Genomic DNA, 10,348 nt, shown 5'->3' on the forward strand with positions numbered 1-10,348 from the left:
CCTATACACTACCTTCCTATACACTACCTTCCTATGCGGTACCTTCCTATACAGTACCTTCCTATACTGTACCTTCCTATACACTACCTTCCTATACACTACCTTCCTATACAGTACCTTCCTATACAGTACCTTCCTATATTGTACCTTCCTATACAGTACCTTCCTATACACTACCTTCCTATACACTACCTTCCTATACACTACCTTCCTATACACTACCTTCCTATACACTACCTTCCTATGCGGTACCTTCCTATACAGTACCTTCCTATACTGTACCTTCCTATACACTACCTTCCTATACAGTACCTTCCTATACAGTACCTTCCTATACTGTACCTTCCTATACAGTACCTTCCTATACAGTACCTTCCTATACAGTACCTTCCTATACAGTTTAACAAGCTATACAGTACCTTCCTATACAGTACCTTCCTATACACTACCTTCCTATACACTACCTTCCTATATACTACCTTTCTATACACTACCTTCATATACACTACCTTCCTATACACTACCTTCCTATACACTACCTTCCTATACACTACCTTCCTATACACTACCTTCCTATACACTACCTTCCTATACACTACCTTACTATACACTACCTTCCTATACACTACCTTCCTATACACTACCTTCCTATACACTACCTTCCTATACACTACCTTACTATACACTACCTTCCTATACACTACCTTCCTATACACTACCTTCCTATACACTACCTTCATATACAGTACCTTCCTATACAGTACCTTCCTATACAGTACCTTCCTATACACTACCTTCCTATACACTACCTTCCTATACACTACCTTCCTATACACTACCTTCCTATACACTACCTTCCTATACTGTACCTTCCTATACAGTACCTTCCTATACAGTACCTTCCTATACAGTACCTTCCTATACAGTTTAACAAGCCATACAGTACCTTCCTATACAGTACCTTCCTATACACTACCTTCCTATACACTACCTTCCTATACACTACCTTTCTTACACTACCTATACTACCTTCCTATACACTTCCTATACACTTTCCTATACACTACCTTCCTATACACTACATACACTACCTTCCTATACACTACCTTCCTATACACTACCTTACTACCTTCCTATACACTACCTTCCTATACAGTACCTTCCTATACACTACCTTCATTAACACTACCTTCCTATACAGTACCTTCCTATACAGTACCTTCCTATACACTACCTTCCTATACACTACCTTCCTATACACTACCTTCCTATACACTACCTTCCTATACACTACCTTCCTATACACTACCTTCCTATACACTACCTTCCTATACACTACCTTCCTATACACTACCTTCCTATACACTACCTTCCTATACACTACCTTCCTATACAGTACCTTCCTATACCTATACACTACCTTCCTATACACTACCTTCCTATACACTACCTTCCTATACACTACCTTCCTATACACTACCCTTCCTATACACTACCTTCCTATACAGTACCTTCCTATACACTACCTTCCTATAAACTATACATACACTACCTTCCTATACACTACCTTCCTATACACTACCTTCCTATACACTACCTTCCTATACACTACCTTACTATACACTACCTTCCTATACACTACCTTCCTATACACTACCTTCCTATACACTACCTTCATTAACACTACCTTCCTATACAGTACCTTCCTATACAGTACCTTCCTATACAGTACCTTCCTATACACTACCTTCCTATACACTACCTTCCTATACACTACCTTCCTATACACTACCTTCCTATACACTACCTTCCTATACACTACCTTCCTATACACTACCTTCCTATACACTACCTTCCTATACAGTACCTTCCTATACACTACCTTCCTATACACTACCTTCCTATACACTACCTTCCTATACACTACCTTCCTATACACTACCTTCCTATACACTACCTTCCTATACACTACCTTCCTTACACTATACCTTCCTATACACTACCTTCCTATTCCTATACACTACCTTCCTATACACTACCTTCCTATACACTACCTTCCTATACACTACCTTCCTATAAACTACCTTCCTATCCACTACCTTCCTATCCACTACCTTCCTATACACTACCTTCCTATACACTACACTTTCCTATACACTACCTTCCTATACACTACCTTACTATACACTACCTTCCTATACACTACCTTCCTATACACTACCTTCCTATACACTACCTTCCTATACACTACCTTCCTATACACTACCTTCCTATACACTACCTTCCTATACACTACCTTCCTATACACTACCTTCCTATACAGTACCTTCCTATACACTACCTTCCTATACACTACCTTCCTATACACTACCTTCCTATACACTACCTTCCTATACACTACCTTCCTATACACTACCTTCCTATACACTACCTTCCTATACACTACCTTCCTATACACTACCTTCCTATACACTACCTTCCTATACACTACCTTCCTATACACTACCTTCCTATACACTACCTTCCTATACACTACCTTCCTATACACTACCTTCCTATACACTACCTTCCTATACACTACCTTCCTTAACACTACCTTCCTATACAGTACCTTCCTATACAGTACCTTCCTATACAGTACCTTCCTATACACTACCTTCCTATACACTACCTTCCTATACACTACCTTCCTATACACTACCTTCCTATACAGTACCTTCCTATACACTACCTTCCTATACAGTACCTTCCTATACAGTACCTTCCTATACACTACCTTCCTATACACTACCTTCCTATACACTACCTTCCTATACAGTACCTTCCTATACACTACCTTCCTATACACTACCTTCCTATACACTACCTTCCTATACACTACCTTCCTATACACTACCTTCCTATACACTACCTTCCTATACACTACCTTCCTATACACTACCTTCCTATAAACTACCTTCCTATCCACTACCTTCCTATCCACTACCTTCCTATACACTACCTTCCTATACACTACCTTCCTATACACTACCTTCCTATACACTACCTTCCTATACACTACCTTACTATACACTACCTTCCTATACACTACCTTCCTATACACTACCTTCCTATACACTACCTTCCTATACACTACCTTCCTATACACTACCTTCCTATACACTACCTTCCTATACACTACCTTCCTATACACTACCTTCCTATCCACTACCTTCCTATACAGTACCTTCCTATACACTACCTTCCTATACACTACCTTCCTATACACTACCTTCCTATACACTACCTTCCTATACACTACCTTCCTATACACTACCTTCCTATACACTACCTTCCTATACACTACCTTCCTATACACTACCTTCCTATACACTACCTTCCTATACACTACCTTCCTATACACTACCTTCCTATACACTACCTTACTATACACTACCTTCCTATACAGTGCTACTCACTCCAATATCCTGTATGTGGCCTCTATTCAAATATTGGGCCGCAAGAGGGGGAAATCTTGTACCAACAGCTCACTACAGCCATGACATGCCAAAGACCTTGCAGAAACAGACTTTGCTAGAATATCTTAGGAAATCCATTTTAAGAAAACAAAATACACTGGGAATCTAATGTCTTAAAGTCTCAATTGGTCAATTAGACTGTCTGATTAGACTGTCTGATTAGACTGTCTGATTAGACTGTCTGATTAGACTGGTCCTAGGCCGTCATTGAAAATAAGAATTTGTTCTTAACTGACTTGCCTAGTTAAATAAAGGTTTAAAAATGATATGAAAACATCAAAACACTATGTCATCCAAATCAACCGCTGCCTTCTTAACAACAAGAAAGTCAGCTATTATCGAAGTAGGAATACTGATACCTCAGTTTCTTTCAGATGTGGCATGTATGTAAGACCATCTGTCGAGCCACAGGCTAATATTATGTCTGTTTTCTGATTCCTGTGGAACTATAAATAGGATAAATTGTAACACAATCCTGGGGTTGGGGGGTGATCTCCTTCAACCTCCAAAGTAAAATCCTGTCTGTCAATCTGGGGGAATTCAGAGGTTGATTAACAGCCAAAATACAGGGTTGGGTTGCGTTTTTTGGCATTCCTAATATTCAAAAGATCTTAGTCCTTGAGAGATGCCAAATGCTAAAAATTCTGAGTCATAATTCCATGGTGGCAGTAAGACCATGAGATATTTACTAATTCAGTGGTAGCATTGAATTCACATTTCCCAGATATAACGGAGAGGGTATTTTGCTGACGAGTCTTCGTTTTTATTATGATTGGCACTGCATGGGGCGAAACCCGAACCTCAACTACAAAATCAGCCTGGTGATTACCTTCAGACTAGCAGTTAGAGCGTTGGGCCAGTAACCGAAAGGTTGTTGGTTCGAATAGACAAACTGGCAAAGGTGCCAATAATTTATTTTAAAATCAGCTGTTCTAACCTTGATGAAGGCAGTTAACTATGGTTACATGAGCAGCAGGTAGCCTAGCAGTTAAGAGCGTTGGACCAGTAAACAAAAGGTTGCAGGTTCGAATCCCCCAGCCGGCAAGGTGGATCAAGGGAGATTAACCCCCAACAACAACTGCTCCCCGGGCGCCGATGACATCGATTAAGGCAGCTCCCCGCACCTCTGTGTTTCAGGGTTAAGTCCAGAAAACACATTTCAGGTTAAATGCATTCAGTTGTATAACTGACTAGGTATCCTCCTTTCCCACAATGATCCTTAGTCTGGTCCCAGATCTGTCTGTTTGTCATGCCAACCAACCACAGGAGTTGACAATACAGCACAAACAGATCTGGGACTGTATTATAAAAGGTTTCTCTTCTTCGAATTTTACCCCTTTTTTTCTCCCCAATTTCGTGGTATCCAATTGTTTAGTAGTTACTATCTTGTCTCATCGCTACAACTCCCGTACGGGCTCGGGAGAGACAAAGGTCATGCGTCCTCCGTGCACCTGGCAACCTTGGTTAGCGCGCACAGGACTCGCTGGTGCGCGATGAGACATATCCCTATCGGCCAAACCCTCCCTAAACCGGACGACGCTTGGCCAATTGTGCGTCGCCCCACGGACCTCCCGGTCGCGGCCGGTTACGACAGAGCCTGGGCGCGAACCCAGAGTCTCTGGTGGCACAGCGCCCTTAACCACTGCGCCTCCCGGGAGGCCTATAAAGGTTTCTCAGTAACAGTGCTGATCTCGGATCAGGTCCCCCTTCTTCATATAATCTATTCCTCATTGTGATCTAAAAGGACATAGGGGAGAGGACATAGGGGAGAGGACATAGGGGAGAGGACATAGGGGAGAGGAAAGGAGAAGAGGAGGACAGGGGAGAGGACATAGGGGAGAGGACATAGGGGAGAGGACATAGGGGAGAGGACATAGGGGAGAGGACATAGGGGAGAGGACATAGGGGAGAGGAAAGGAGAAGAGGAGGACAGGGGAGAGGACAGGACAAGGAGAGGAGGAGAGGACAGGAGAAGAAGAGGATAGGGGAGAGGACATAGGGGAGAGGACATAGGGGAGAGGAAAGGAGAAGAGGAGGACAGGGGAGAGGACAGGACAAGGAGAGGAGGAGAGGAAAGGAGAAGAAGAGGATAGGGGAGAGGACAGGACAGGGAAGGGAGAGGAGAGGTAGGAGAGAGGACAGGGAGGGGAGAGGACAGGACAGGACAGGGAAGGGAGAGGAGAGGTAGGAGAGAGGACAGGGAGGGGAGTCCCGTTAGACAAAGAGACAGTATATCTGATGGTGATTCCCCCATGTTGCATCATGACGCCAGTCTCATAACTTATTGATCTCCCACTTAAAACTGTGTGAAAAGGATTGAAATTGATATCGAAAATAAAGTGAGTTAAGTCAACTGTGTTATGTAAAAAAGTCCATCATACAACTACACACCCACAGTGTACACTCAATTCTAAAGCCTGAATTCAATTAAAACATGTAGAGATAACTGAGAATCACTGGTATGCCATGCAGTTAAAATATTGGCCTATTAAATGAGGTCCTAATAGTTTATGGTGTTCTAATAGTAGCCCATAGTTCTAATAGTAGCCTATAGTTCTAATAGTAGCCCATAGTTCTAATAGTAGCCCATAGTTCTAATAGTAGCCCATAGTTCTAATAGTAGCCTATAGTTCTAGCAGCAGCCTATAGTTCTAATAGTAGCCTATAGTTCTATAGTTCTTAATAGTAGCTTATAGTTCTATAGTTCTTAATAGTAGCCTATAGTTCTATAGTTCTTAAAAGTAGCCTATAGTTCTATAGTTCTTAATAGTAGCCTATAGTTCTAATAGTAGCCTACTGTTCTAATAGTAGCCTATAGTTCTATAGTTCTTAATAGTAGCCAATAGTTCTATAGTTCTTAATAGTAGCCTATAGTTCTAATAGTAGCCTACTGTTCTAATAGTAGCCTATAGTTCTATAGTTCTTAATAGTAGCCTATAGTTCTAATAGTAGCCTATAGTTCTAATAGTAGCCTATAGTTCTATAGTTCTTAATAGTAGCCTATAGTTCTAATAGTAGCCTACAGTTCTAATAGTAGCCTATAGTTCTAATAGTAGCCTACTGTTCTAATAGTAGCCTATAGTTCTATAGTTCTTAATAGTAGCCTATAGTTCTAATAGTAGCCTATAGTTCTATAGTTCTTAATAGTAGCCTATAGTTCTAATAGTAGCCTATAGTTCTAATAGTAGCCTATAGTTCCTACAACATCTGAAAACATAAGAGCAGACAAAGACAAAGTTTGAACAAGCCAGAGCTGTCATGCTGCATAGTAACGCCTCGTTATCCTTCACAGAGAGAACACACACTTCCCACAGAGAACACACATACAGTGCAGCAAAGATAGAACAATGATCAACATGTGGTCTTTCTAGTTGACTGGTGTCCAGACGACCATTCCTTCTCAATTAGATCATTCTGACTGCAATAGGAGGAGGTGGCAGTGGGGTGTCTAAATGTGGGGAACAAACCAGGGCAGTTTCTGCCTTCATCTCTTTGGGTAAAGGGAGGAGTTCCAGAGGCATAGAGAGACACAGAGAGAGAGAGAGGGGGACAGAGAGGGGAACAAACCAGGGCAGTTTCTGCCTTCATCTCTTTGGGTAAAGGGAGGAGATCCAGAGTTTTAATGAGTTCCAAATGAGGTAATTGAGCATAGAGAGAGAGAGGGGCATAGAGAGAGAGGGGTGCATAGAGAGAGAGAGAGAGAGAGAGAGAGAGAGAGAGACAGACAGACAGACAGACAGACAGACAGACAGACAGACAGACAGACAGACAGACAGACAGACAGACAGACAGACAGACAGACAGACAGACAGACAGACAGACAGACAGACAGACAGACAGACAGAGAGGGAGGGAGGGAGGGAGGGAGGGAGGGAGGGAGGGAGGGAGGGAGGGAGGGAGGGAGGGAGGGAGGGAGGGAGGGAGCGCGAGACACAGAGAGAGAGAGAGAGAGAGAGAGGCAGAGAGAGGCAGAGAGAGAGAGAGACAGAGAGAGAGAGAGAGAGACAGATAGAGAGAGACAGAGAGAGAGAGACACAGAGAGAGAGAGAGACACTGCACGCAGAATTCTGCAAAAATATCCCCCGTGTACAACGTAGAACACCAAATAATGCATGCAGAGCAGAATACCCACTAATTATCAAAATCCAGAAAAGAGCCGTTAAATTCTACAACCACCTAAAAGGAAGCGATTCCCAAAACTTCCATAACAAAGCCATCACCTACAGAGAGATGGACTTGGAGAAGGGTCCCCTAAGCATCAAAGTTAATTTGTCACGTGCGCTGAATACAACAGGTGAAACAGTGAAATGCTTACTTACAGGCTCTAACCAATAGATCTGACATGTACATGCAGTTTAGAGACAAATAACTCTTTTTTTATGTATTGTGCCATAATATAATAATAATATATGCCATTTAGCAGACGCTTTTATCCAAAGCGACTTACAGTCATGTGTGCATACATTCTACGTATGGGTGGTCCCGGGAATCGAACCCACTACCCTGGCGTTACAAGCGCCATGCTCTACCAACTGTGCTACAGTTGGTAGATGAACATTTGGCATTGTGGTCAATCATGAAGGAAAATATCATTATCAGTAAAAGGCTATTTGCAAACGGCTAGCGCTCCACGGGTCTAGCGCGCCACAAGGCTGGCGCGCCACAAGGCTAGCGCCACAAGGCTGGCGCGCCACAGGGCAAGATTGCCACAAGCAAGGCTTAAACAAGGATAAACAGTGTGATGTGTCTTTTTACTCTAGTCTCCTCTCACCCTCCACCCCCAGGCTAACCACCCTCAGAGAGGCCACACCTCAGAGAAGCCACACCTCAGAGAAGCCACCCCTCAGCTGGCTACCCTGTGCCAACAGATAGGGCCTGACACGCAAGTGCACACGCGTACACACACACAGCTAACAGATAGGGCCCGACGTACTCTCACACACAGCTAACAGATAGGGCCTGACGCACACACACACAGCTAACGGATAGGGCCCGAAATACACACACACAGCTAACAGATAGGGCCCGATGTACACACACACAGCTAACAGATAGGGCCCGACATACACACACACACACACACACACAGCTAACAGATAGGGCCCGACGTACACACACACAGCTAACAGATAGGGCCCGATGTACACACACACAGCTAACAGATAGGGCCCGACATACACACACACACACAGCTAACAGATAGGGCCCGAAATACACACACACAGCTAACAGATAGGGCCCGATGTACACACACACAGGTAACAGATAGGGCCCGACATACACACACACACAGCTAACAGATAGGGCCCGACGCACACACACACAGCTAACAGATAGGGCCCGACATACACACACACAGCTAACAGATAGGGCCCGAAATACACACACACAGCTAACAGATAGGGCCCGACATACACACACACAGCTAACAGATAGGGCCCGACGCACACACACACAGCTAACAGATAGGGCCCGACATACACACACACAGCTAACAGATAGGGCCCGAAATACACACACACAGCTAACAGATAGGGCCCGACATACATACACACACAGCTAACAGATAGGGCCCGACATACACACACACAGCTAAAAGATAGGGCCCGACGTACACACACACAGCTAACAGATAGGGCCCGACGTACACACACACAGCTAACAGATAGGGCCCGACGTACACACACACAGCTAACAGATAGGGCCCGACATACACACAGCTAACAGATAGGGCCCGACATACACACACACAGCTAACAGATAGGGCCCGACGTACACACACAGCTAACAGATAGGGCCCGACGTACACACAGCTAACAGATAGGGCCCGACATACACACACACAGCTAACAGATAGGGCCCGACGTACACACAGCTAACAGATAGGGCCCGACGTACACACAGCTAACAGATAGGGCCCGACATACACACAGCTAACAGATAGGGCCCGACACAGATAAGTAGATGGGTCTTCTATAGGGTCAGATTGGAAGAAACGTAAAATATACTGATTACAAGCACTTCCTGGAATAAGGAGGCTGCTGATATACGGAACAATTATCATGCAAAACAACTCCTACAGTGATGGATTATACAGTAGTCTACAGCTGATCTTCTTCCTAATCGTACATCGTACATTAGGCTACTAAAGATGCTAATAATAACAATTATTCAATTAGGAGGAGAAGGTCTCAAAGCGTGTGTGTGACCCCGCTCTCCATTCCAGCCTCGTTAACGTTTGTTAACGGCCTCCAGATCAACAGGAAAACAGGAAGAACCTGGAGAATCAAATGAAAGAAAGGGAATAAAGAATCATGGCTGGAGCTGAATAGGCTACAAAAAGGTATCTGCTTGTTAAACATCGGACAGCAAACGGGCCTTTACTCCACAGTTCATCCCCTGTGTTTAAGACCAGGTACCACAGGGTTACATTGCATGTTAGGCATTTAACAGACTCTTATCCAGAGCCACTAACAGTAGTGAGTCATTTAGCAGACTCTCTTATCCAGAGCCACTTACAGTAGTGAGTCATTTAGCAGACTCTCTTATCCAGAGCCACTAAGAGTAGTGAGTCATTTAGCAGACTCTCTTACCAGAGTCACTTACAGTAGTGAGTCATTTAGCAGACTCTTATACAGAGAGAGTTACAGTAGTGAGTCATTTAGCAGACTCTCTTACCAGAGCCACTTACAGTCGTGAGTCATTTAGCAGACTCTTATACAGAGCCACTTACAGTAGTGAGTCATTTAGCAGACTCTTATCCAGAGCCACTTACAGTAGTGAGTCATTTAGCAGACTCTCTTATCCAGAGCCACTTAGAGTAGGGAGTC

General features: G+C 43.7%; 1 long non-coding RNA gene across 1 annotated transcript; it reads right to left on the reverse strand.

Annotated features, from left to right (window-relative positions):
* Positions 1 to 1,556: 1,556 nt before the first annotated feature.
* LOC127912243 (uncharacterized) lies at positions 1,557 to 3,186 on the reverse strand. The gene is made up of 3 exons (XR_008081624.1): positions 2,972 to 3,186; positions 2,177 to 2,191; positions 1,557 to 1,627 (listed from the first exon to the last, which is right to left on the reverse strand). It is a non-coding gene; the product is annotated as an uncharacterized LOC127912243 (long non-coding RNA).
* Between the last annotated feature and the right edge of the window lie 7,162 nt (positions 3,187 to 10,348).

The sequence above is a fragment of the Oncorhynchus keta genome, chromosome 26, assembly GCF_023373465.1.
Source record: "Oncorhynchus keta strain PuntledgeMale-10-30-2019 chromosome 26, Oket_V2, whole genome shotgun sequence".
Lineage (NCBI taxonomy): Eukaryota > Metazoa > Chordata > Actinopteri > Salmoniformes > Salmonidae > Oncorhynchus > Oncorhynchus keta.